At 36.6% G+C, this 19,328-nt stretch overlaps 1 protein-coding gene across 5 annotated transcripts in view; it reads left to right on the forward strand.

The window, feature by feature from the left end:
- aPKC (protein kinase C iota type) overlaps positions 1 to 19,328 on the forward strand; it is an 850,264-nt gene that overhangs the window by 261,035 nt on the left and 569,901 nt on the right. The window lies entirely within an intron of this gene.

Genomic DNA, 19,328 nt, shown 5'->3' on the forward strand with positions numbered 1-19,328 from the left:
TTTCCCCGGATTGTGTGCTCACCGAGGGACGTCATCCCTCAAACGTGAAGGGCTAAATGGCCTTAGATGCTGAAAGCCCAGAAATCTAAATCCTAACCTAACCTAACTATACGTTTAAGTATGTACCATAGCCGAAATTCCCTCCATTATTAAAAGTCACCAACATTAAAGTACTATACAAGTATATCGAGCTCTGTGAAATAAAAGAGTTAGAAGTATAGAGATAATTAAATTAGTAACAGATTTGTTCCTTTCTTGTTTCAGTTTGTCTCGTGTTTGTAAGTAAAGAGGTGACTTTGCACCTAAATTCTTTACTGATACTGCAAATGACTATACCGAAATAATTGCTGTACCAAGTCACATTTCGTCACAATTCATGAATATGTGAAGTTAATGTTAAAGGTGCTTACAAGCTAGGAAAATAAAAATGTATGGGAATATGACTTTAAAGCCCGGTGGAAAACACCAAGTTGACATAGAAGACGTGGAGTAACATTAACGTTTTGCAGGATTTGAAAGTGAACTTATATTACATTTACAGTTCATCTGTGGGCTCTTCTTGAAAATGTATGTCGAAAAGCACACTGTAAAATTTCATTAAGAACTGTGCAGGATCATGGTAGAGTTTCAGTATTGCACCATTGTCATGACAGTAGATTAATTCTTCTTGCTCTGCGAAATATGCAACCACTCCCACCTGCTTGCCTTCGAAATGTGGGTGTGGAAAGGAATGGAAAGAATTAGTTGGGTCGAGCGCAAAACGAATGAGAGAGTGTTAGAAATGGTGGGTGAGAAAAGAACACTTTCAGATATTATTAGGAAGAGGAAGAGAAACTGGTTGGGACATTGCCTAAGAAGAGATTGTATCATGAGGGATGTCCTAGAGGGTATGGTGTCGGGAAAGAGAGGGAGGGGGCGAAGGAGACTACAATTAATGGATGATATAAAAACAGAAAGATCATACGCGAAGACGAAGAAGTTAGCGGAGGACCGTGGAGCATGGAAGCTTCTCAACTGCGGCAAGTGACCTGCCAATAAAGGCAGAATACCTATGATGATGACCCCACCTGCTTGGTGTATACCACGATAATGTTCATGGTATGTTCCTTGCCTCAGTGTAGATCCTAACAACGCTTCGAAATATTTTGGTAATTTGAGGTCGCGAATATGAATAATTAAGATCGTGTTGGTTAAACTATAGTGGTAGTGAATGCTTCTTGGATATTGTCAGCTGATACGGAATCTCCGCTGATGTTTCGTTATCTGAGCGGTCACCACACAGTTGATAGAAAAGGCAGTGGTATATCATTGCTAAGGGGTAGTGGCCTAATGGCTGAGATGTTCGGATGAGGGAAAAGGGCGTATTGGTATACATGCTTTTCTCCCATAACTATTTCGTCTATCAATACATATCTTAGTACACACATTTCTTATCTCCTATAGTATTTATTTTTCGAGATACATTTGGGTTGTGTCCTTTTACCTTGGGCCACTCCAGAGGGATCCAAAGTTAATGGGAGGGATTTCTGAAGGGAATTTTGCCGACATTATTTCAATTTTTCCTGTTCAAGTACGTTATAGGCCCAAATACCTAGCATCTCTCGAAAGCTTGTTTCATGCTGATGAGAATGAACTATAAACTATGACTTTCCAATTTACAGTGTTGATGCAATAGCTATTTCACTGCAGGTCTACAATTTTCTTTATACTAATAGAGTTAATGGGCCCTAGGGACTTACTCGTTTTCCATGGCACCTAACTTTTTGTACATGAACATATATTTGTTATGGTTATCGAATGGACTAGGTTTGGTTCGGATGTCCAGATGACAGGTTCATGTCCGTTCTTTGTCAGGAGATCCGAACTCGATCCCCTGGTGGGAGCTTGGATCCTGCGTTTAACTGTAGATCCATGTCTTATATAGCCTCAGTATTGAAAGGCATGCTGAATTCCAATCTCATCAACCAACCGAGATCAATCTTTACAGTATACTGTTCCCCACCACATTTTATCTCGTCTTCAAGAGAATTGGTCCAGAACTATACCACCAGTCCTGGCATCAATAGTGAAACATCTTTTTGCACGTATAACATTTTAAGCGCAAGCATTGTCTTAAAATTTTTTGTTTCTACAATTCTTTCGTGTACATTACGAAAAGAAAAGAAAGTGTATATACAGAGTGTTTCAAAACAACACTGACAACGTTTGGAAGGTGATTCCTGACACCAAGACAAGACAAAAAGTATAGACAAACCTGGGTGCACAAGTGCTTCCTTGGAAGTTATAGGCTGCTGAAAATATGAGAAAATGAACTTTAAAGTCCCATAGCTCCAAAATTATGGGACCTACCATAGTCGGGTAAGACATCGCTGAGGAACTAGTATGTGCCCCATCCAAAAATCCATGTTTCAAAATCCTAAAGTACTCATGCAACATTTTAAATAGAGGGAGTTTGGTTACGGGCACATAATTTGGAGTACTCACCAACTGCCTCTAGAAAAAATGTCCCGGAAGTACCGCAGGATTCTGAAACATGGATATTTGGATAGGGCACATATTAGTTCCTAAATGAAGTCCTAATCCGACTACAATAGGTCTTATAGTATTGGAGCTATGAACCTTGTAAAGTTCATTTTTTCATGTTTTCGGCAGCCTATAATTCTGAAAGGAAGCATTTGTGCACCCAGGTTGGTCTGTACTTTTTACCTTATCTTGGTATCAGGAATCATCTCCCAAACTTTGTCGGTGTTGTTTTGAAACACCCTGTATAAATATACGCTTATAAATAACTAAAACCGACGTATTGAAAGTCGATAATAAGTCTTTTTTTTTTAACTTCGAATGCAACTTCGGAAAATGCTTACGTTATTTTTATTATTAAAAAAAAGAAACTTGTGTTCGATTTTGTGCATCTCCATTATTGTCTAGTAAGATGAATATTTCAAGAGGTAAACATCATTTTCCCGAAGAATAGCTGTCAAATGTGTCAAGGCATACATAGTGCTCGTGAATGCATAATTCATATTTTAATGATGGCACTTCAGTGACAAAGTGTTGAGAGTAAGAAATTTTTAGCTTATCCCATCACTCGCTGAAAGTCCATATATATATAGGTTTCGCTCACTCTCTCTCTCGTACATACATTTAGAAGCACATCACATTTTATACTGCTTATTGTGATTTTATAATGATGGAACCGTTGTCGTGTTTTTGCACTCTTCGTCTACATGTTTGCTTTTGCTTTAGACAGTGTATTATAATTGTTCGTTGAAGTAGGACATCCCAACGTTGTCGTCGTTGCTTGTACAAAACACAAGCGATGTCTGGAAGAAGCGAAGTAGTTGCAATGTGTAAACTAGAGAATCTGGCGACAGTAGTTTAGAATGTCTTGTTTGGGAGGCGGAGAAGGAGGGAGAAGGACTTGACCATTTGCCAAAAACATGTGGTTATAGTAAATGGAAATTATGCGAAGGTGATTCAGAAAGTAATGCCTCCTAGGTGATACCTTTAGTTGTGTTTGACAGCGCCGATACAGATATCAGTAGGAAGCTTGCGATGTCAGCTACAAATGATGGCATTATTTTTTCAACATAGTTCCCATTACGGACAACACACTTGCGCCAACAATTATTAATTCAATCAATCAATTATTATTCGTAACAACGACATACTTCTTACCTCCATAAAAATTCGTTCTTCATTTCTTCGAAAATTGCACATGAGAATTTACCTTAAATCATGTAATTTTGTTTAGCATGACACATCAATTCATGTATGTTTCATCTCTAGACAATATTAGAATTAAACAGAAGTGAAAGTTTTAGAGATAATGACAATTTTGGGCTATACCCAATTAGCCATATAAAGGGCTCCTGTGCCTCACTGGTACAGCGCTCACCTCTGATAGATAGATTCCTTCGTTCAATCCCAGCTCGCGCCAAGTGAGCTTTGTGGTGGACAAACACCATGTGCGTGGTTTTCTTTGGGTTCTCCCATTTTCTTCATTCCACCATTTTATTCATTTCTCATCATTACCATCTCCTATGGCGTAGCTGGCGTAAACGTGGGACGTAAAACTTGAAGATTTCATTTCCAATTAACCATACTGAGTACTGTCGCCTTGCTATAAAGACTGTGACGATTCGTGAAACCTGGGATCAACATCAATCATAGAACTACTTTCAATTACGTGTGGTGTATCGGATCGGAATAATTCGGTACGATTCATGGAGCTGCCTACCGAACGCACACTTGAAAAAAAAAAAAAAAAACGTGAAACAATACAAGTGCACCAACAGTGTTGCCAAACTTGGAAGACATGGCGAACAAACGACAAGAAAACAGCATTTCAAGAACTATAATACGAATATTAACAATTATTCGAATTAAAGGGTAACAATAGCAAATATATAAAACAACAAAACGAAACGTAGCGGGCAATCTGATAACACTGTACCTTCAAGACTGTTGCCACACCTGGTACAATTGTACCAAATTCAGTCCTTTTTGTCATTCATCGGCCCGTTGGTACCACGATGGCATTTTCAGCCCCTTTTGTGAAAAAGTTGGTACAATTCTACCCAATTCAGCACCATTTAACAAATATTTGTCATATTTTCAAAAGTGTCAGTAATAGTCCGGCAGTCAGTCCATGGTACCGTGCATGTGCGTCCGCATAAAATATTTTTGCATTTTCATGGCCTTTACATCCTCCTAAACAATATTAGGAAGGGTGTCGCTCGTACACCCTTGGGCATTTTGCATAATACCCATTCACCCTTTCGAATCCAATGACGTTAAGCAAATTTTAGGACTTTTTTTCAAGTATCTATTACTTCAACACTATTCATTAGAATTTTATAGTTCATATGCCATTCTCTTTAAAATGGTGCAATCTTTCAAATGTTATAAAGATGATACCCTTACAAAGTACGAGAAAAGGGAAATTTAGAAAAATCGGGAAATTTCTCTGAAAAAATCCCTTTTTCGACCTTTGGGGCCCTGGGTGAAAGCACGGTACCCCAATATACATTGAGATATTGGTAATGTTCATGCTAATTATTATTTTGATATCTTATATAATGACGTCGTTATAAAATGTTTCTCAATTTTCTGTGCAAGTTAAAAAAAAAAAAAAAAAAAAAAAACAGGTTTCACTGGTGCGTAGGTTAGGTTTTGATGCAAACTACTGGCTTTGGTACAAGTAAGCAGCTAATTTGATACTAATTGTCTCTAGTACTTCACGACGTTGTCTTGTCGTCATTATATTCGAAAGGGTTACTATGGAAACCAAGTGCTGCTATTACTGATAAATCAAATTTTGTGCATACACAGGGTGTCTACTGGAATACCAGAAAGTAAATTCATGACTTTTTCATGACTTTTCATGACCTTTTTGTTCAAATTTTCATGACCATGGCGATAAAAATTTACCATTAGTAATAATAAACCCCTACCATCAGTGGTGCATCGGAACTATGCGGGTTGCTAGTCTTAAATATCACTTATTCTGAATCTTAAAGAAAGAATCTAAAATTCTGCCGCCTTGTGCTCGAGCACATTTCTTACAAGTAAAGAAATAGCAGATCAGAAAGTTGGACAGTAAAAAGTTGTTACTATATTACAGAGACTAGAAGATGAAATGGGGAGCAGCTAGGAAGACAGTAAAGTACCAGTTAGCCAGCACTAACTGGTGGGGGAAATTCTTACAATTACTGACCTGATACAACTGTTTCAGTAAATGCAGTATGAGGTATAAAAGTATGAACTATAAAAATATACTCTGAGATTTCAGATTTTCATGACCAGTTGGGTAAAATAAAGGACTTTTTCATGGCTTTCATGACCACTAAGCAAAATATATGACTTTTTCATGACTTTCATGACTTTCATGACCAGTAGACACCCTGATACACCTCAAATTTATTATCCTACTAGAAATTTCCCGTTGTGTACACTCAAGGTTTTTTTATCGATCACAAGTTGCTTTAAACATCTTAAAAGTTTTGAAGAATATGTTTTAAAAGTATAAACACTTTCATTTTCACAGTCACTGCGAGCAAAAGGAGTACAAATCATGAATAAAATATTCGGTCTCCTTTTCGTCTACGTTTGTATTTGCCGCGGCGATTATTTTTTTTTTTTTCGTTATAACACCGTGCTTCTTCATGACAGAGATAAAACACAGTGCATAACAGTTTACCTGCATTGCAACAACAATAAGCTGTTAAGAATGGTTTATCAGATAAACAACGACAATGAATCATATCAAACACTTCTGGAGGTGCCAATGCAGTATTTGATAGCAGTAGCACAAGAACAAGAGATTTCGACGCATCTTCACGTTTCCAGCCTTACAAAGGGGGACCAAACTTGGAATGCTAAAATTCGCACCCTGTCATCCATATGACAGTTTGAATGTGTGCTCTACGCACACTTAACTTGAACGCTTCCGTTGTAGATGAGAGACTTTTCAAATCAGGAGATGACGTAGCCTTTCGCCTTGATATCTTTGTAATCCACGCAACGACTCGTACATCAGATATATTTTCTCTCCTTTTGCTTTCGTAGCAACAAACATGAAATACGTGGTTTCTTTTACAACATCGGCGATATTTGCATGAAATTTTCCAAGTAGCTTGAGTTTGTTGCACTCTCTTTTCGATGCCAAAACACTGAGCAACCGTGTCCCACCCTGAGAGAGCATGTGGACCTGGAAGATTTGGAAGAAATACCTTATCTTTTTCTTCGCCTGCACCAACGTCGATAACGGTCCTGATAGTCCCACTGCTTTCTATGGTTAACACTCGCGACAGTTTAAGAGTGAGAAAGAAGTACATGAGAAGTATGAAAACATCGGTATCGTCGCACGTAACTGTGATACTCTTCACTCCCTTTTGGGCAATCCTCACTACTTGCTGCACTATGATCACACCTGCTTTTTCGTATGTTGTCCGCAAATCAGTTCCATGTGTATCTCTTTTAAGTGGGGGTCCTTTCCAGTTATGACCAATTTATAGTCCAGATTTCTGATATGAACATCAGTTAGAAGTTGCTGGATAATTAACTCTGTCAATTTATCTTGTTTTCAGTGACAGTAAGTACATTTTCCGGGATGAAAGTGATGTTCCCAAATTCGGCTTTTGCCTCCTCCTACCAAACTGGCCAGCTCGGGCCAATCTTGTGCCACTCTTAATGCTGTAGTTGTAGTATCTGTCGAATACCTAATACAAATTAAAGAACCTTGTCTTCTGAAACAAGTATTCTCATACGTTATTGGAATAGCCATGAACAGTTCCATTGTTCGAACATTCTACTACCCAATCACTGTATCTTCTGGTCTGAGGATTACTCTTGCAGATGCATCAACTTTTAGCTGATTCATCATGAGTGATTTCGCCTTTGTTATTCTCATCTCCCGGTAGTCATCAAACATGGCAATTGGTACGGGGGCAAGTTCATGTTTGAGGACAGGTTGAAAATTGATGTCTCTTGGCCCTTGTATTCCAGGAACACGAGAGCAGATCAACGTGGCATCACATACATCTGGAGTTCCAACGCACATGGACTTCCTGTTAATAGTCATCGTTATAATTTCCTTTGGTATGGAGAAACCTGACTGCCAAGTAGCTGCCAAGTAATTAACCATTTGATCCATTCCAATATTCGACGCATTGTGAACATTCACTTTTTCTGACGCGATTCTGCCAGTGACTATGTTGGTAAGAGATTGGGAATGGTCCTTCGTGTCAAATGGATCAATACACTTTCTAGCTTACTCCTGAGTTTCTCTCTGTCAATTCTATCTGCTCGAATCCTTGCTGGTTTCTATTCTTTGTAAGTAGTGACTTCATCCCTCTGACTGTCGTTGGTCAAGTCGGACAGATCTTGCAAAATACGGCTAAAAATGCGCATGTTGTATGCCCACGTCTTTATACTTTCTGGTTTCATTGTCAGTCCCATGATTCCACGGGATCCTTTACCGTATCTCGTAAATGTCGTTTCGATATACATGTCAGACCAGATGCCGTTCCACAGCCCTTCCTTGTGGTGCATGACGTGCTTCCCTTCCATGAATTTCTTTAGTACATCACCATGACATTTTTGCATTGACTACGAATAATACAAACCGTACCTTGTATAATTGTGATGATCAGCAGAAAAGAAATACGACAGCATATGCTTTACTGCCCACAGGTATAGTCGCCATTCACTTTCACGTTCAGCTCTCACAAACACCATCATTATAATAATAATGATAATAATAATAATAATAATAAAAAGGCTTTACTAAATTTTCCACACCATAGTTTGGATGTAGAGCTGCTTGATGCTTTTTTTTAAATATAAGTTCTTCCTCTGAATTTACCGCAAGAAAAATAGGTCTCTAAACGTCTTCAACAACCAATTGAAGAGCTCTGAAACTCTAGGGGAACATCTTACCAGATAGAATTTTTGGAACACTTCCAAATGCTGCATTCAGAATATCTTTAAGACCAATTCATGTCATCAGACATCCAACGCAACCAATAAAGATCATTAGTCTGTGCATTCCCCCAAGGTTTGGAATGAAAGTTGAAAACTGTTTGAGGTAAAACCAGCTGATGTACACAGCCAACTTAAACAGTTGCTGGTCGTTTGTGAATATAGTCACATTTTGTCAGCACATATTGGTAAGTCGTATGGTCTCAACCATTGATGTGAACATTGTGTCGAGGTCTGCAGGATCCATGTCTATTAAGAGTGTATATATGGCCCTTGTGGCTGTTAGAGAGTCTTGTACTTGCTGGTGGCACAATTATATATTAAATCTAGCAAATTCTAGGGTATCGTTCTCAGTAACTATCCGTTTTATAAATTGGAAATCAAAGTCTCTACATCTTGATAACAGTCTGCCCTAAAATGATTGTCCATACAAATATTTTTTTCTTACTGGTAAATTAATGTTTTCTAGTCCCGCGCATACTGTATTTCCTATGGTTAATATAATTCCTTTTTGAATTTCCTGTATATACATAAATTTTACATTATTAAATATGGACTCAACAACAATGATAAACTGCTCAAAGTATTCTTTGACCATTAAAATACAGGGGTAGACACCTATATTTCTATGATAGAACAAGATCTTGGAGAGATATAAATGAAAATAGAAATTCCGTTGATGACGGTAGCTTTTTGTACATACATAAATTTTACATTCTTAAATATGGACTCAACAACAATGGTAAACTGCTCAAAGTATTTTTTGACCATTAAAACATAGGTATGCACACCTATATTCATATGATAGAACTAGAAGTTGAAGAGAGATTAATGAAACTAGAAATTCCGTTAATGGCGGCAGCCATTTCATATTAACGCGTTTCATACAAATTGCCCAAGGGTGTTAGAGCGACACCCTTCCTAATATTACTCGGTAGGGTTAAAAGATTATGAAAACGTGAAAATATTTTATGCGGACGCGAATGCACGGTACACTCAAAATCGGGGGTTTGACGGCCGGACTATAAGACTTTTCGTACACCTCACGTTACCTATAGTGTTGGACTCTTAAAAATGCTGTTGAGCATTCGTTCTGTGACGTTGCACCGCTGAAAATTCGTACTTCGAACTATACCTGGAAACAAATGATACTAGATAGGCGCATCCACGCCGTGTATGAAGGAGACGAGAAAGAAGTAGTGTAGTTTAAATTTTAGCTTGAAATATTAAAAAAAAAGAAAAAGAAAAGAAAAAAACAAGCACACACACGTTGAATCAAGTGTTGAATATTCTGAAGAAGACCAGCGTGTGCTCAAGTAAGTCTATTATTTATGTGTCGTTAAGATTCTACATCAAAACGATAATAGGACGAAAACATACATTGACATAGTTGTCGGCTTACCGGGCTATCTTGTTTAGTAGTGACGCCATATTGAGGGGAGGTGTTCTAGAACGTTACCTCTTTTACTTCCGTGTTATAGAGCCATGTATTATACTGGTATAAAATAATGAATTCAGCCCTTTTTTGTTTTAATTTGGTACTATTTTTCAGCCCACTCCGGGGTTAGGACCGTGACAACACTGCTTCAGGAGATATTCCCCTTATAGCGTGAGCGATGACACTGACAAAATTTCATGGATGAGGGTTGACGATCGGGACATACGCTCATTCTATTGGATGCTGAAATTGATAGATTTAGGTCAGCGTTTCCCAACCGGTGTGCCGCGGCACACTGGTGTGCCGTGAGTGGGCCGCTGGTGTGCCGCGAGAAATCGAAACAAAATTATTAATTTTATAGAAATCAAATTGTAAAACGTAGGGAAAAGTGTATATTTGTATTTCACATACTATGAACCTCTACTATGAATCTACAATTTTAAGTTTCACCGTGTTACTGTTCTGTACATTTCCAATGTTGAAAAAAGTATTTGTTGTCGTTGTTATGACCATTATTGCTTCTTTATAGTTGCAGACTATTTCGCAATTTGAAAAGTTAAAATATCATTCAATCCTTTCGACAAATTATCTACATTTGTGTTTTAAAAGTAAAAGAGATTTGTTTGTTCTTTCGTTATTTAGTGATCTTCCTTCTTAGTAAAAGGTTGGATACAGTTTTTAAAAAGAAAACGTATTTTAAAAAACTTGAGTCCAATATTTCATTGCAATTGTTTTCTATTTTTAAATTAGAATGAAAAATAAGCATAATGATTTACCAGGAGGAAAACCAGTGATAGAGCTTTCTTCTCTGTGAGAAGGAGATTAATAATCACAGAAAAATACCACTGTGTTTTATATTTACAAATAATATCTATAAGTGTGCCGCGAGAATTCAAGTAACACCCGTAGTGTGCCGCAAGTTGAAAAAGGTTGGGAAACGCTGATTTAGGTGAAGCTTCACAACTCATTCCGATCACTGTAGTCGAATAATGAAAAGTTTAATAAGTGGCGTGAGTATCATAGATCATCAATTTTTAGATTTACATTCTTAGTGCTCTGGAGCAGATATGTAGCTAAGGGGGGTCCGGACCCTTCCCCCTTCAAAACCACAAATGAAAAAAATAAGGAAGGGTGAAACACGACAAAAAAGAAGAATCAGCGTTAAAATTAAAATCTACACAAGTTTTTGGTTACTCTTTCTTATAAGGAGATTTGTATTACTTGCAATACATGATGGCGAATGAGCGGGATATCCTGAAAAAGTCAGGGAATTTAAAATTTCTAGAAAAGTTACGAAATTCTCAGAATTTCTGCTACTAGTCAGGGAAATTTCAAGCTTTTGAAATCATAGTGTCATTGTGTAACAGCGTGGACATTTTTTTATCATAATTTTTCGTCATCTCTTCTCTGCAGTATCAAACATGTTATTTCAGAAACAGTTTTCTACTGCTCCTTTAACCTGTCATTTGGAACAGACAGTAATTGACGGAATAACGAAAACCGAAAGTTATGTGGCAAGAAAGTTCTGTTAACATTTGATTCAACAGAGAAAGGAACGCAGATATTGTAAAATATTTTACAATGAATTTTTGAGTATGTACTTTTTATAGTAGTGGATATGTACTTTTTATAATGGTTGAAGTCATAATGAAAGGAAAATTGTTATATTTGAATGAACAGAGGAAGGAACGTATTAATAGATATTGTAAAATCTTTTGCAATATTTTTTTTTTAAATTCTTTTACTCGAGATTTCTTCATAGTTTGTTATTAAAATACTTACCAACATATATTCATTTTATTGTCCTAACAAACCAATATATGTTCCAGTAAAGTTGTTTAGATTGATCGAGCTCCTAGGCCTCCGGTATTTCATGTCACACTCCCCCACCCCATTACGAAATCCTGGCTAAACGAACCAATATATGTTCTAGTAAAATAGTTTAGAATGATCGATCCCCTAGTGTGATGACCACAGTATTTCATGTCATGGACCCCCCCCCCCTTTACGAAATCCTGGCTATGTACCTGACTGAATGATATACAGGGTGACCCAAAGGTAGGTATACAGTACCGTACTGATCAGCTCATTGCATTTTATATCATATACTTCAGGTACACTTAGTGTCTTTATTATTTGTTCTTAATGTGTTTTTACTTACATCTTAAGCTCGGAAGAGCCGAAGAAAATAAACCCATAAGCTAAAATCTTATACTTGATCAATGCAGGGATGTATACCTACTTTTGGGCCACCCCTAGGCCCATATGTCGCATTTTAAGATATTTGATTTTCGTTAAACGCGTATGATGATGTACAGTAGAATGAAATATTTATAACACTATACTAATGTCACATTTTAAAGACTCGGTCTGGAACAGTTCTTTCTTCCTTTTCTAAAAGAGTAAATTAAATTTAGTATAGCATAGAGGTACTGTAGCAGATTATTTTGATTTTTTATTACAGAGATGCGAGAAGAAAATAACGCTGTTAAATCCTTAAATAAAGAGGAAAGCTACTTGAATAATGAGAAAGCAGAGGTAGACTGTTGGATATTGTAGATGCTCCAGTATGTTCTGTAATGTATTGTGGGTAATGACATTCCAGACAATTTGGAATGTCATTCTGCCGGATAATTGCTAGTGAGGGCGGTGTATTGTGCAATTAATGTAAGTAAATCCTTCACTTAAACGACTTGGCGCTAACATCGCTCCCTGCCAGTCATAAACTTTCTCCACGGCACCAGTATCTTGAATGGCAATAACGACACAGCTTTATAAGAAAACGACAGAATTTTCTTAGGTCAGTGGAAAGGGTAGGTTTTAATAAGGGTGACAGAGGGACAAATGTAATCCATGATCTTATTCTAAATAATCAGAGATGTGATGTACATTATGGAAATCGAATCATCATTGTACATAGAGTACCCCAACATGATAAAACATTCCAGTATAATGTTGTTACACTATATTTTATACGTAACTCTATACTGGAGTCTAAACCTCTGATGCATGGGGTCCATGGTTCGATGCCAGCTCGCACCAAGTGAACTTTGTGGTGGACAAACACCGTGTTCGTAGGTTTTCTCGGGGTTCTCGCGTTTCCTCCCACTTTCTTTACTCCACCATTTCATTAATTTATAATCACCGACTTCTTTAGCCTAACCGGCATAACCGTGGGACGTAAAACTCAAAAATTTCATTTCTGTACTGGAGTCTGTAACTATATTGATAGTTTCAAATTTTGTTTGGTTTTCAGTGGAGCAAAATGAAACATCTTATCTTAGATATAGTTGTACACAAGACACATATGTGATTACATATAAAACTTCATCCTCTGATGAATGTTTTACCTTTATTAACCGAAAATTTGATAATTACTTTTGCTTCTCTTTGGTGCATGTCTCTAACTGATGGCCATCTTGCTTCGGTCACTCACGTCACTCTTCATGTCAGACGAACTATGTTAGTAATACCATAGATTATTTGTAGTTCTTACAAGAGAGATTGTACTGCGTAGTTGTTATACGTGCTCGATGTTCAACTAAACCTATCTTCCTACAATACACCTTTTTGATATATATATATATATATATATATATATATATATATATATATATATATATATATATATATATATATATATATATATATATATATATATATATATATAGTTAGATTATATTCCTATTCTGCCTTGTATATAGAACAAGTGTTTGTAAGGAGTAATAATCTTTCTTTAGCGTTACTAGTTTTTAGTTTATTATATCAGATTAAATTTTGCTACAGGATGGGACATTACTGAAAAACATGTAAGTGGAGATATGTTCTCTGATTCTTGAGTTGTGAAATGGATTTATAGTCAAAGTAGATGGTAGTATACGTATATAAAATGTGGATTTGTTGTTGCATGTATTGCTTCCAAGAGAGCAGCGCTTACTTTCTCATTTACATCAATCAGTCTGAGTATGTACTCGGAGAATAATAAAGGAACTAGTAAGCATGGAAAGAGGCTAACGTGAAAGCATAAACTTGTGTTTTGTTGCTCTATCCTTGGGTCAATTAGAACTTATTAGTAGTGAAGCAGTAATTTTCGGTTCCTGAGAGTTTGTGTTCAAACTTTCTCTGATCGATGTTTATATACGTTTGTGTTAACACAGTATATAGAACACATATGTAAAGTTTGTTATTTATGGCCAACTGTTTACCCGGGAACTACGTTTTCCCCATTTTCGTAAAAGCATGGTTTCGTAATAAGTGTATAGGGGTCGAAGGATGCGTAAGGCTGAAATAAACACTTCGTTATGTTTTTGTATTCCTTTTTTTAAATTTACGAATAAGCTTACACTTTACGTTCTTTGTCCACTACAAACTCATCTGAATAAGAAAGTTTGGTCCTATCTAGTGTCAAATTCACTACACGCCGGAGATAAACACAATATCAATGAACCACCTCACATTTTTATTTAACTTGTAGACCAGTCTTTAGTCGGAAGTATTCAGCAGAAAACAAGATTCTCACACGCACGTGTCATTCTAACATTGTTGTTTGAGTGTTCTACCTGGATCAATTTTTAGGTTATATACAGGCCCGCATTTGACGTCAGCAGCGCTTTGGGCATACTATGAACAATCGCTCTCCGCCAGTTTTCGTTCGGGTCCAGTGCCCTTTGGAGAGACTTCCCGTTATTCACCACTTATGGATCCCCCATGTTCTGGGGTGGCAACCGTAATAAATACATTAAATTTGTACTTGTTCTGTAGTGAGGATAAATACTTTTCTTTCTTTTCTTCTTCTTTTTTTTCGGTAACATGCACCTTTCATCCTTGATAGCAGCAGCTGATGGTGTAATAAACCACGGAGAAGGAGGAGGGGCAAGCTGCACGCTTATCCCACTGTGATAAGAGTACATCACGTTAAAAAGTACAGAGACAAATACAGCGCACAAAATGGCGCGTCTCGCATCTTTCGCATTCATTATATTTATTCTAACGTTAGCCATTTTTATTTTAAGTATTTATTTATTTAGACGGATGTTGCAACTTTAGCCTCTCTTGCCCCCGTTAGCACATGTCCACTGTGCCAGTTTACAAAAGCAGTCCTTGTTATGTAGATAGAGTAAGATATCTAGGTGGCATAACTAAGCCAGTAGAGTAGAAGTGAGATAGCCGTCTCCTGCTTGCTGTAATAATGTATAGAAAACAGGAAATGAGAGAACGGAGTGAAGAGAGATTGAGTCGTATGATTAGGAATTCCACCTAAGCGAGAATTAGATAATTAAGAGTTCATTACACAGCTGTTCACGTGCACACTACGGATTAATAGTTCTCTGATTTAAAGCACTCAGAGCTTTTACTTCAAGAAGTCACATCATTTAGTGATGTTTTAAAAGGAGTGTGTAAAAACTAAGAAAGAATTAAAGGTTTCCGTTCGAAAATTAACACAAGGAAACTTACATATTATGCTTCGGTAAGTCTTTCTTACATACTCACATAGTCATCTTGGCTTGATTGGACTCGTAAAATAAAAGGTACCTGTTTCTTCAATGCGAACTGTATCCAGAAAATTGACCCCTGAGTGATAAGCATACACATTTTCAATGTGTATTAATCCCGAATTTGACCTGCAGTTAAAGCGTATGTCATTTCAGACCTATAAACTTCTAATCTTGGTGCTTAAAATTACTTCAAATTATAAATGTGTCTTTCATTGAACTTTTGTACTGCAATTTATATGAAACACAGTAGTATTAAAGAACCTGTAACTAGTTCAGAATGGATTAAGGATTGTAAATCCGCCTTCAGAATACTGTCATTTTATTATATTTTGTGCTTTTTTTCTTCATCTCTAAATAGTACAGTATATAGTATGGAATGTTACACTAAATTTAATGATTGGTTGTAGTTTAAAATTCTTTTTTTTCGGTAAGGAGAACGTGGATCTACAGTTTACTGGTAAGTTTGATTCCAGGTGGAAGCTCATGTAGTCCGTATTTATGTTAAGCTGTACTTTCTAGTCTCATATAGGCTCGCTGCTAAAAGGGACGCTAATCTGAAATCAAATTCAAAATATACAGTTTAAGGCAAGTTTGAAGATGATTTTATTATCAATAGATAGCACCACATTTCCCTGTTATTGTTGTTTTCTTTAATTTTGGAGGAAGCGAGAATATACGCAAAATTCAACAAAATTCGATAGGTGAATGTTGGAATTGTGTCCAAAACTAGCTTGAATCAATACTCAGAGAATGATTCGTGCAATACTTTTGATATCTTGCCTCTTTCACTGTCCAAAAGTTTCACTACTGGGATCATATTTCTGAAGAGTAAAATTGAACGCTGTCAACAATAAATGAAACACAACAATTAGAAAATGTACTGATTATTCTCTGATTATTTATTCAACTTGTCTTTGGACAAAGTTTGAACATTCATATGTTGAGTTGGGTTGAATTATTTTGAATATTGTCGCTACTTACAAAATGCTTTAAAAGATAGGGAAATCGTCCTGCCATCTGTTGGTCACAGTCGAGTCTTCACACTCATCTTAACGTGGGATTTGAATCACGTGTATTCCACCAGGAACATAGCCCAGATACCCAGTGCAACTTAACTAAATTAGAACAATTGTAACCCATCAGTGGGTCCCAAAATTAACAGTTAATGATTAGATTAAAAAAAAAAAATTCTGGTTCAGCCTCGAATGCATACACACACACACACATACACAAATGCATGCATACACGCAGCGAGGACTTTTTTTTATTATTATTATTTCCGTAACATTTGATCATATGCAAATACCAAAGTATGCGGTAAAATCGTTACCTGATGCATATCGCATCGGCATTTCAGATTTCCAATTGAGGCACTTTGCGTTTTCTGTGCACTTATCACGAGAGTCGACTTGATAAGTGAAATGTCATTGGAGCCCAGGGCCGTGCTGGGATACTAATGAGGGCGGTGGACAAGTCTACTAAAAGGGCGCCCATACAAACACAAACAGGAATATATATATATATATATATATATATATATATATATATATATATATTAGAGAGAGAGAGAGAGAGACTTTGAAAGAAAGTATGGGTGCCATTTAATATCAAAATCACCACCAAATTTGTTTTAGTAGTTAGTAAATAGCTAACCTCCAGTCGAAATCTTCTTTACTACAGAAAAAATTTTTAGTTCCTGTAATAATATTTCTGTCAAATAAAAAGAAGCTAAATGTATCAACAACTTAATATAGCACGCCAATGAACGCAGGAGGTTCATTGCCGCGTTTACAAAAGCTCTCCATTGATTTCTGTCCTTAGCCAACTGAACCCAGTTTCTACTTTATATTTCAATCTCTGCGAAAACCATTTTAATATTGTCCTCCCATCTGCGCCTCGGTCTTCCTAACGGTCATTTTCCTATTTGGATTTCCAGTTACAACTTCGAAAGCGTTTCTAATTTCTTCCATTCTGGCTAAATAACCTGACCATTTGAGCCTCCTAAACATGATGACCCTAACAATGTTTGGTAAACGGTATAAAATTATGCATTTCCTCCTTATGAAGTTTCCGCCTTTCCCCATTCCCGTTCCTTTTGGAGTTCGAATATTGGTTTAAGGATCTTGTTTTCAAATACTTTCAGTCTGCGATTTTCCCTCAGAGTCAGTGACCATGTTTCGCAACTATACAGCACAACAGGCATGATTATCGTTTTATATTTTGAGCTACAAACTCCTCAACAGAATTAGCGACAACAAAAGATTTTTAACTGAATAATAGCACAAAATCTCCGCTTTCAGTTGACATCAATTTTTTTAGTGATTATGGTTTTGGTCTGTTAATAATGATCCTATATATTTGAAAGTACCCACTTTGTTGCAAGAAAATATAAGTTGGTATTTTAACGCATCCATAAAATGAAGAATTACGATCCCGCCAAACTTCCGTTAATTTAGTTTTCTCTGCATTAACTTTTAAGCCTATATCCTAACAAGCGTTAATTAAGATTTCTGCATTTCTTTCTATTATTCTATCATTCCCTATTAAATTTACATCATCAGCATACGCCATAACCTGTCAAATACAATTCAGCTCTAGAACCTGATTGCTATCTTTGATTTTCCTTATAGTGTTCTCCAGAACAAAGTTAAATAATAATGTCGAAAACGCATCTCCTTGTTTCAGGTCATTCTCAACGTGAAAGCTCGTGAACAAGAATTTCCCTACTTGAACGTTACTTTGGGATTCATTTAAACACATCTTAATTAATCTACCTTTTTCGGTATTGCAAATTCTGTAAGCATGTTGTACAATGTTTCCCTCCTACCAGACTCTAAAGTCAATAATTGATGTGTCAGGATGTTGTATTCTCTCACTTCTTTTCAAGTATTAGTCGAGTGGTAAATATCTGTTCGATAGTTGATCGATTTTACCTAAATCCGGGCTGATAATCTCCAAAATTTCATCTGCGTATGGAGTCAATCCTGCTAATACAATGTTTAAGAGGCTTTATTGGATGTTGACAGAAGAGAAATGCCTCGATAATTATTAAATCTTTTTTGCTGCTTTCCTTCTGAACTGGAACAATGATTGCTTCTCTTCACTCTTGTGGTATTTCTTCCTTGTTCCAGGTAATGAGAATGAGTTTGTGTATCTTGCTCTACAATTTTTCCCCTCCAGCTAAAATTAAGTCAACCAGAATTTCGTCTACACCCGGAGATGTGTGTTTAATTTTTTTAAATAGCGATTTCTAGGTTAGGTTCTGGAATATATGGTTATGCTGCATGCATTTCACTTTCTCCACGCCCATTAGTTTTTGGCTATGTGTTAAGCAAATCATCAAAGAAATTTGACCATCTATTTAAGATGCTATTTGTATCAGTGCGAACTGCTCCTTTAGGTTTCTTTAATATATAAGCACGAAGTTAATAGCCTTTCTTAAGTTCGTTGATGCATTTATACATGTCCCGAATGTTTTTGTTTTCACTATTATCTTCAAGTTAATTAATTTTAACTTCAAAAGTCGCGTTTCTTTGTTGTAAAAGTTTTAGAAGTTTTCTGCCGATTACAATGAAATTTTATGTAGTTATTTCGTTCGGATTTTGTAGCCAACGCTGTTTCTTCTGTTTTCTCTTCTCTGCTACTTTAGTACATTCCTGGCTGAACCATGTTCCTACGTATTTCTGCGTGACCCAATATTTCTTTTGGTGAAATTTTAATGTTATCTCTCATTTCAACCAAGTATCTTGAACACTAGTCCACTCCGAATCTTCTAAAACCGAGAATCTATTCGACACTTCAATCTGGCTCCCCTCTCACCTGACTCTCCTCTATTTTTTTTAAAAAAATAAAATAAACCGCTCCGTTTTCAGATATTGAATATTTCCTTTATTCAATGATAGTCTCCCTCT

The sequence above is a fragment of the Thermobia domestica genome, chromosome 13 (genome assembly GCF_964235325.1).
Source record: "Thermobia domestica chromosome 13, izTheDome1.hap1.1, whole genome shotgun sequence".
NCBI lineage: Eukaryota > Metazoa > Arthropoda > Insecta > Zygentoma > Lepismatidae > Thermobia > Thermobia domestica.